Raw genomic sequence first — 10,668 nt, 5'->3', positions numbered from 1 at the left:
TCTCACTTCTCCACAATATCCTTCGCTTCGTGTCCTTTCTTAGGATGCCGCCGCAAGGTAGTGCAGGCGCGGCTCCGTCTCGTTCTGTCCTTTCTGCTAGGTACCTGCCAGAAACCCACCCCTGACAGGTCCTCCCTGGAGCTCTCCCAGGCTGCGTTCTGTCCTAACTTCCTATCCGACTTCCTATCCAACCCCCAGTTTTACCAGTGTGAGGAGTGGCCTAATACATAGTGCCTTTTGCTTCCCCTGGTGGCCGGAGTGTGAAGTGTAATGTGTGCTTGTGATACTTGGTCAGGTGAACTCCTTTAGTGCCATCAGACATAACATCACTCCCCTTAGTGGCAGAGCGACATTACTGCAACGACCAGGACTCTGGGGCGCTGCACACATTCACAAATTTACCTATATCCATATATATTAATAAACTGGGTAGTGTGTTGAATGAGAATATGGAGTTTTTTTCTGTACGGAGTGAATCAAGTGAATTATGCCAAGTGCTGTCCATACAGTGGGATTGGGGGCCCAGATCTGCACAAGGGGCCCACCAAGGGATTCCCCCGATACCTGATGGGCCAGAACAAGCCTGGCGGCATTACATTATCTGTGCTCAGAGAGTAATCACTGTTATCTGAGGTGCTACATAGGACTGCAGGTGACATCTGCTACATTATCTGTACTCCCAGTTATCACTGTGTTATCTGAGGTGTTACATAGGACTGCAGGTGACATCTGCTACATTATCTGTACTCACAGTTATCACTGTTATCTGAGGTGTTACATAGGACTGCAGGTGACATCTGCTACATTATCTGTACTCATAGTTATCACTGTTATCTGAGGTGTTACATAGGACTGCAGGTGACATCTGCTACATTATCTGTACTCCCAGTTATCACTGTTATCTGAGGTGTTACATAGGACTGCAGATGAAATCTGCTACATTATCTGTACTCATAGTTATCACTGTTATCTGAGGTGTTACATAGGACTGCAGGTGACATCAGCTACATTATCTGTACTCACAGTTATCACTGTGTTATCTGAGGTGTTACATAGGACTGCAGGTGAAATCTGCTACGTTATCTGTACTCACAGTTATCACTGTTATCTGAGGTGTTACATAGGACTGCAGGTGACATCTGCTACATTATCTGTACTCACAGTTATCACTGTTATCTGAGGTGTTACATAGGACTGCAGATGAAATCTGCTTCATTATCTGTACTCACAGTTATCACTGTTATCTGAGGTGTTACATAGGACTGCAGGTGACATCTGCTACATTATCTGTACTCATAGTTATCACTGTTATCTGAGGTGTTACATAGGACTGCAGGTGAAATCTGCTTCATTATCTGTACTCACAGTTATCACTGTTATCTGAGGTGTTACATAGGACTGCAGGTGACATCAGCTACATTATCTGTACTCACAGTTATCACTGTTATCTGAGGTGTTACATAGGACTGCAGGTGAAATCTGCTACATTATCTGTACTCACAGTTATCACTGTTATCTGAGGTGTTACATAGGACTGCAGGTGACATCTGCTACATTATCTGTACTCACAGTTATCACTGTGTTATCTGAGGTGTTACATAGGACTGCAGATGAAATCTGCTTCATTATCTGTACTCATAGTTATCACTGTTATCTGAGGTGTTACATAGGACTGCAGGTGAAATCTGCTTCATTATCTGTACTCACAGTTATCACTGTTATCTGAGGTGTTACATAGGACTGCAGGTGACATCAGCTACATTATCTGTACTCACAGTTATCACTGTTATCTGAGGTGTTACATAGGACTGCAGGTGAAATCTGCTACATTATCTGTACTCACAGTTATCACTGTTATCTGAGGTGTTACATAGGACTGCAGGTGACATCTGCTACATTATCTGTACTCATAGTTATCACTGTTATCTGAGGTGTTACATAGGACTGCAGATGAAATCTGCTTCATTATCTGTACTCACAGTTATCACTGTTATCTGAGGTGTTACATAGGACTGCAGGTGACATCAGCTACATTATCTGTACTCACAGTTATCACTGTTATCTGAGGTGTTACATAGGACTGCAGGTGAAATCTGCTACATTATCTGTACTCACAGTTATCACTGTTATCTGAGGTGTTACATAGGACTGCAGGTGACATCTGCTACATTATCTGTACTCATAGTTATCACTGTGTTATCTGAGGTGTTACATAGCACTGCAGATTATATAATTTCCAAACCTATATTACACTACAGATAACACAGGGATAACTCCGTCTCTGCAGAAGGGAAAGCTGTTCCTCAAGCACATGATGCTGATGGACGGTTCCTGTCACAAGCTCCATCTTCTGTCATTATTAGAGCAGGAGCTGCAGGAGAAGTGAAGAGAACATGGAAACGTAGAAAGCAACAAGTGCTGCACAGCCAGGTCCCAACACATGATATAATAAGCGCCCGCCCCTTTAGGGAAAACTTTGCAGGGAAAACGACAGAAATGAAACCTATTTTAGTTTCGTTTTTTGCTAATCTGAAACCAGAACGTCCTATAAAAGCTGAGTGCAGAGGGCGAGCATCTCAGAGGAGGCGACGGTCACCGAGGGAGAGCATCTCAGAGAGGAGGCGACGGTCACCGAGGGAGAGCATCTCAGAGAGGAGGCGACGGTCACCGAGGGAGAGCCTCTCAGAGGAGGCGACGGTCACCGAGGGAGAGCCTCTCAGAGGAGGCGACGGTCACCGAGGGAGAGCATCTCAGAGAGGAGGCGACGGTCACCGAGGGAGAGCCTCTCAGAGGAGGCGACGGTCACCGAGGGAGAGCCTCTCAGAGAGGAGGCGACGGTCACCGAGGGAGAGCATCTCAGAGAGGAGGCGACGGTCACCGAGGGAGAGACTCTCAGAGAGGAGGCGACGGTCACCGAGGGCGAGCCTCTCAGAGAGGAGGCGACGGTCACCGTGGGAGAGCCTCTCAGAGGAGGCGACGGTCACCGAGGGAGAGCCTCTCAGAGAGGAGGCGACGGTCACCGTGGGAGAGCCTCTCAGAGAGGAGGCGACGGTCACCGAGGGAGAGCCTCTCAGAGAGGAGGCGACGGTCACCGAGGGAGAGCCTCTCAGAGAGGAGGCGACGGTCACCGAGGGCAGGTAAGAGCACACCGACACCTGACAGATGAGCGGGCTTCGGTAACTAAAGACCTTCTTGTCACATTGCACACACAGCACACATCCATATCTGCCAGAACTGTTCTCTAAGTCCATTAGCCCATTCCTGTATATTCACTGTGATTATACCTGTAATATATCAGAGTCCGCAGTATCATGGGAGCCTCTATAAATGTATACAAGAGGGAATGGGGCTGTGAATGACTGCCCCCGTGTACAGGAGAGACCCCCAGACTGCACACTGGAGTGGGATCTGAGACACTGCTGTAGATGGCAGGTTTACATTATTATTACTATTGTAAGTGCATCTGAAACAGGAGGTGCCATTGTTATCGTTTGCTTAATACCATGATGATGTTTTTTTTCAGGGTGGATGATGGCAGTCGTGTTTCCCCGCGTTAACAACAAGTGGTGTGGTTACAAGAACGTTCCACAAGGTATGTAGGCAGTTTAAGAAAATCTTATCTGGTTAGAAGTACTGAACAGATCACAATGGGGGGAAATACTGACTACTGAAGCCCCCGTCTTAGGCTGGTTTCAGACTTGTGTACAGGAGTGCTGCGGATGTCGCGTACTTCCTCCCATATTCCTCCCTGAAACCACGTCTACGCTCCGCCTATGCCTCCTTGTGTCCTGCGGTGCCCTGCGTACCTATCTTTATCATTGAGTATGCAGGGACATACGTTGTTTGCAGATGTCTCCACATGCGCCATTTGGACTCTGCGCCGACCACATCAAAATGCAACATGTGGCGTTCGGCGCAGCCTCCAAACGGCGCATGCGGAGGCATCCGCAAACAACATACGTCCCTGCGTACCTAATGATAAAGATAGGTACGCAGGGCAGTGCAGGACGCAAGCAGGCGTAGGCAGAGCATAGACGTGGTTTCAGGGAGGAAGTACGCTGCCCTCTGCAGCACTCTCATATGCGAGCCTGAAACCAGCCTTAGAAATGTTTGTACTCTGCTTCAAATCCTCCTACATTGTGTGCATCTGCTCAAAAGGTTGTCCGGTCTAGAAGAGAAGACTGCAGTAACTTTGTGTAGACTGAGTCCCAGTATTCCCTGTATAACTGGGCAGTAACGTGACCACAGGTATATGATTCTTATACCTGCAGTCACAGGACAACTAAACTCACCAGCATAGTCCTCCATAAGATATAAAACACTCCCCATAGTCCTCCATACTTTATAAAAACACTTTCCATAGTCCTCCATATGGGATAATTCACCTCAATAGTCCTCCATATAGTACAATGCACTTCCCATTGCATTATACTCCCCATAGTTCTTCATATAATATAATATATTCCCCATAGTCCTCCAGATGGTATAATACACCTCCATATGGTATAAAACACTCCCCATAGTATAATACACCTACATAGTCCTCCATATAGTGCAATGCACTCCCCATAGCATAATACTCACCATAGTTCTTCATATAATACATTCCCCATAGTTATCCATATATTATAATACACCTTCATAGTCCCACATATGGTATACTACACCACCACAGTCTTCCATATGGTATAATAGACCCCCCATAGCCATCCCTATGGTATAATTCCCCATAGTCCTCCATGTAGTACAATGCATTCCCATAGTTCTTCATATAGTATATTACACCCCTATAATCCTCCACATGGTATAATACACCCCCATAGTCCCCCGCATAGTATAATACACTCCCTATGGTATAATACACCTCCATATCTTATAATACACCTGCATAGTTCTCCATATGGTATAATACACTCCCCATAGTCCTCCATATAGTATACACTCCTCACAGTCCTCCATGTAGTACAATGCACTCTCCATAGCATAATGCTCCGAACAATTCTTCATATAATACATTCCCCATTGTCCTCCATATGGTATAATACACTCCTCACGGTTCTCCATGTAGTACAATGCACTCCCCATAGCATAATACTCACCATAGTTCTTCATATAATATAATACATTCCCCATAGTTATCCATATATTATAATACACCTCCATAGTCCCACATATGGTATAATACACCACCACATTCTCCATAGTGCTCAATACAGTATAATATAGGTCCCATATAGTAGATACTGTATAGTATAATGCACTGCCCATAGGCCTCAATAAGAGTATAATGCAGCCACCCCATAGAATATAATGCAACAACCCTATAGAATACAATGTAGCCCCCTCATAGAATATAATGTAGCCCCCTCAGAGTATAATGCATCCTCCATAGAACATAATGCAGCCCCAACACAGTATATAATGTAGCCCCCCCCCATAGAGTATAAATGCATCCCCCCATAGATTATAATGCAGCCACCTTATAGAATAATGCAGCTCCCGTAGAATATAATGCAGCCCCCCAAATAATATAATGCAGTCCCCCTCATATAGCATACTGCAGCCCCACATAGAATAAAATGGAGCCCCCTCATAGGGTATAATGCAGCCCCCTCATAGGGTATAATGCAGCCCCCTCATAAGGTATAATGCAGCCCTCTCATAAGGCATAATGCAGACCCCATGTAGTATAATGCAGCACAGGGATAACTCCGTCTCTGCAGAAGGGAAAGCTCTTCCTCAAGCACATGATGCTGATGGACGGTTCCTGTCACAAGCTCCATCTTCTGTTATTATTAGGACAGGAGCTGCAGAAGTGAAGAGAACATGGAAAAAGTATACAGTCAGCAACAAGTGCTACAAAGCCAGGTCCCAACACATGATATAATAAGCGCCCGCCCCTTTTAGGGAAAAACTTTGCAGGGAAAACGACAGAAATGAAACCTTTTTTAGTTTCGTTTTTTGCGAATCTGAAACCAGAACGTCCTATAAAAGCTGAGTGCAGAGGGCGAGCATCTCAGAGAGGAGGTGACGGTCACCGAGGGAGAGCATCTCAGAGAGATAATAGACCCCCCATAGCCATCCCTATGGTATAATTCCCCATAGTCCTCCCTGTAGTACAATGCACTCCCATAGTTCTTCATATAGTATATTACACCCCTATAATCCTCCACATGGTATAATACACCCCCATAGTCCCCCGCATAGTATAATACACTCCCTAACGTTCTCCATATGGTATAATACACCACCATAGTCCTCCATATGGTATAATAGACCCCCATAGCCATCCCTATGGTATAATTCCCCATAGTCCTCCCTGTAGTACAATGCACTCCCATAGTTCTTCGTATAGTATATTACACCCCTATAATCCTCCACATGGTATAATACACCCCCATAGTCCCCCGCATAGTATAATACACTCCCTAACGTTCTCCATATGGTATAATACACCTGCATAGTCCTCCATATGGTATAATACACCACCATAGTTCTCCACGTGGTATAATACACTCCCCATAGTCCTCCATATAGTATAATACACTCCTCACAGTCCTCCATGTAGTACAATGCACTCCCCATAGTATAATGCTCCCCACAGTTCTTCATATAATACATTCCCCATTGTCCACCATATGGTATAATACACCCCCATAGTCCTCCATATGGTATAATAATAATCTTTATTTATATAGCGCCAACATATTCCGCAGCGCTTTACAGTTTAACAGTTTCAAACACAACAGTCATAGGTAGCAATGTTAACAATACAGTAATAAAGCAAAATAAGACGACCCTGCTCGTGAGAGCTTACAATCTACAATGAGGTGGGGGAGATACAAAGTACAGGTGTGTATTTACAATGATGTATTTACAATGATGGTCCAGCCATCTTCAGGGGGTGGGGGGTAGATGGAGATAGTGAATGGGCTACACACACACACAAACATAAAATGACTGATTAGGGAACGTGATAGGCCGCTCTGAACAAATGAGTTTTGAGCGAGCGTCTAAAATTATGCAAGTTGTGGATGGTCCTAATATCTTGGGGTAGAGCATTCCAGAGGATTGGCGCAGCACGGGAGAAGTCTTGGAGTCGGGAGTGGGAGGTACGGAATAGTGCAGAGGTTAGTCGAAAGTCCTTTGCAGAGCGCAGCAGTCGGCTAGGCCGATAGACAGATATGAGGGAGAAGATGTAAGGGGGTGCGGCACTGTGGAGAGCTTTGTGGGTGAGAACAAGTACTTTTAATTGTATCCTGTAATGGTATAATACACACCTATAGTTCTCCATATGGTATAATACACACCTATAGTTCTCCATATGGTATAATACACTCCTCACAGTCCTCCATGTAGTACAATACACTCACCATAGTATAATGCGCCCCACAGTTCTTCATATAATAAATTCCCATTGTCCACCATATGGTATAATACACCCCCATAGTTCTCCATATAATATAATACACTCCTCACAGTCCTCCATGTAGTACAATGCACTCCCTATAGCATAATACTCACCATAGTTCTTCATATGATATAATAAACTTCCCACAGTCCTCTATATTGTATAATACATTCCTCATGGTTCTCCATGTAGTACAATACACTTTCCATAGTATAATGCTCCCCATAGTTCTTCATATAATACACTCACTATAGTTCTCCATATGGTATAATACACTCCTCACAGTTCTCTATGTAGTACAATGCACTTCCCAGAATATAATGCTCCCCATAGTTCTTCATATAATATAATACACCCCCTATAGTTCTCCACATGGTATAATACACTCTCCACTGTCCTCAGTTTGGTATAATACACTCTCCATAGTCCTCCATATGGTATAATACACACCCATAGTCCTCCATATGGTATAATACACACCCATAGTCCTCCATATGGTATAATAGACCTGTCATAGTCCTCCATATGGTATAACACACTCCCCATAGTCCTCCATGTAGTACAATGCACTCACCATAGTTCTCCATATGGTATAATGCATTCTCCATAGTGCTCAATACAGTATAATATAGGTCCCATATAGTAGATACTGTATAGTATAATGCACTGCCCATAGTCCTCAATAAGAGTATAATGCAGCCACCCCATAGAATATAATGCAACAACCCTATAGAATACAATGTAGCCCCCTCATAGAATATAATGTAGCCCCCTCAGAGTATAATGCATCCTCCATAGAACATAATGCAGCCCCAACACAGTATATAATGTAGCCCCCCCATAGAGTATAAATGCATCCCCCCATAGATTATAATGCAGCCACCTTATAGAATAATGCAGCTCCCGTAGAATATAATGCAGCCCCCCAAATAATATAATGCAGTCCCCCTCATATAGCATACTGCAGCCCCCCATAGAATAAAATGGAGCCCCCTCATAGGGTATAATGCAGCCCCCTCATAGGGTATAATGCAGCCCCCTCATAAGGTATAATGCAGCCCTCTCATAAGGCATAATGCAGACCCCATGTAGTATAATGCAGCACCCTCATAGAATATAATAAGCTCCCCCATAGGGTATAATGCAGCCCCCATATAGTATAATGTACCCCACCTCAGAATACAATGCAGTTCCCCCACAGAATACAATGCAGACCTACAGAATTATGACCACCAGTAGTCATTCACTGTTACTGAGATATATATATATATATATATATATATATATATATATATATATATATATATATGTGTATACACGGTATACATGATGCCAATACAGTTCAATGTGGGGCATGGGGGTGGGCATCGCTGGCACTGGGCCCCCCTGACTCATGGACCCAATAGTGGCCACGTGGTGTGCCACTATTCGTGGCCACTGGCTGGGGGCCCCTGTGTGAGCTGGGCCCCTAAGCAGCTGCCTAGTGTGCTTTCCCCCCAACGCCAGCCCTGCACATCTCCACACATCTTTACAGGAAACACAGGACATATAGGAAGAGATAAAACTAGTACAGTGCCAACACCTCCTGGCTTATCCCAGCATCGCTTCAGGTGATTAACAGGTCTCTTTACTTACGCCCATTGGAGAGACATGGGAGAAATCCATCAATCAACTAAAGTAGAATATTATATATATATGTATATATATATATATATATATATATATATATATATATATATATATATATATATATATATATATATCGCCCGGGTGGCGAGCATTTATATTGGTATATGGTCTCCATCCTGTCATGTGCTGCTCCATCCTGCGTCCCCATCCTGTCATGTGCTGCACCCATCCTGCGTCCCCATCCTGTCATGTGCTGCACCCATCCTGCGTCCCCATCCTGTCATGTGCTGCACCCATCCTGTGTCCCCATCCTGTCATGTGCTGCTCCATCCTGCGTCCCCATCCTGTCATGTGCTGCACCCATCCTGCGTCCCAATCCTGTCATGTGCTGCACCCATCCTGCGTCCCCATCCTGTCATGTGCTGCACCCATCCTGCGTCCCAATACTGTCATGTGCTGCACCCATCCTGCGTCCCCATCCTGTCATGTGCTGCACCCATCCTGCGCCCCCCATCCTGGTATGTGCTGCACCCATCCTGCGTCCCCATCCTGTCATGTGCTGCACCCATCCTGTGTCCCCATCCTGGTATGTGCTGTACCCATCCTGCGTCCCCATCCTGCGTCCCCATCCTGTCATGTGCTGCACCCATCCTGCGTCCCAATCCTGTCATGTGCTGCACCCATCCTGCGTCCCCATCCTGTCATGTGCTGCACCCATCCTGCGTCCCAATCCTGTCATGTGCTGCACCCATCCTGCGTCCCCATCCTGTCATGTGCTGCACCCATCCTGCGCCCCCATCCTGTCATGTGCTGCACCCATCCTGCGTCCCCATCCTGTCATGTGCTGCACCCATCCTGCGCCCCCATCCTGTCATGTGCGGCACTCATCCTGCGTCCCCATCCTGGTATGTGCTGCGCCTATCCTGCGTCCCCATCCTGCCATGTGCTGCACGCATCCTGCGTCCCCATCCTGTCATGTGCTGCACCCATCCTGCGTCCCCATCCTGTCATGTGCTGCACCCATCCTGCGTCCCCATCCTGTCATGTGCTGCACCCATCCTGCGTCCCCATCCTGTCATGTGCTGCACCCATCCTGCGTCCCCATCCTGTCATGTGCTGCTCCATCCTGCGTCCCCATCCTGTCATGTGCTGCACCCATCCTGCGTCCCAATCCTGTCATGTGCTGCACCCATCCTGCGTCCCCATCCTGTCATGTGCTGCACCCATCCTGCGTCCCAATACTGTCATGTGCTGCACCCATCCTGCGTCCCCATCCTGTCATGTGCTGCACCCATCCTGCGCCCCCCATCCTGGTATGTGCTGCACCCATCCTGCGTCCCCATCATGTCATGTGCTGCACCCATCCTGTGTCCCCATCCTGGTATGTGCTGTACCCATCCTGCGTCCCCATCCTGCGTCCCCATCCTGTCATGTGCTGCACCCATCCTGCGTCCCAATCCTGTCATGTGCTGCACCCATCCTGCGTCCCCATCCTGTCATGTGCTGCACCCATCCTGCGTCCCAATCCTGTCATGTGCTGCACCCATCCTGCGTCCCCATCCTGTCATGTGCTGCACCCATCCTGCGCCCCCATCCTGTCATGTGCTGCACCCATCCTGCGTCCCCAT

At 46.5% G+C, this 10,668-nt stretch overlaps 1 protein-coding gene across 1 annotated transcript in view; it reads left to right on the top strand.

Annotated features, from left to right (window-relative positions):
• Window positions 1-2,537: 2,537 nt before the first annotated feature.
• Window positions 2,538-10,668, top strand: part of LOC138651521 (sacsin-like) — a 163,540-nt gene continuing 155,409 nt past the window's right edge. Inside the window, exons 1-2 of the mRNA XM_069741786.1 lie at window positions 2,538-3,137; window positions 3,524-3,592. The gene's annotated coding sequence lies outside the window, so the exon portion shown is untranslated. The remainder of the gene's footprint in view (window positions 3,138-3,523; window positions 3,593-10,668) is intronic.

Source organism: Ranitomeya imitator, chromosome 10 (assembly GCF_032444005.1).
Source record: "Ranitomeya imitator isolate aRanImi1 chromosome 10, aRanImi1.pri, whole genome shotgun sequence".
Taxonomy (NCBI): domain Eukaryota; kingdom Metazoa; phylum Chordata; class Amphibia; order Anura; family Dendrobatidae; genus Ranitomeya; species Ranitomeya imitator.
Note: the sequence above shows the minus strand (reverse complement) of the source record. Positions and strands in the feature narration are given on the sequence as shown.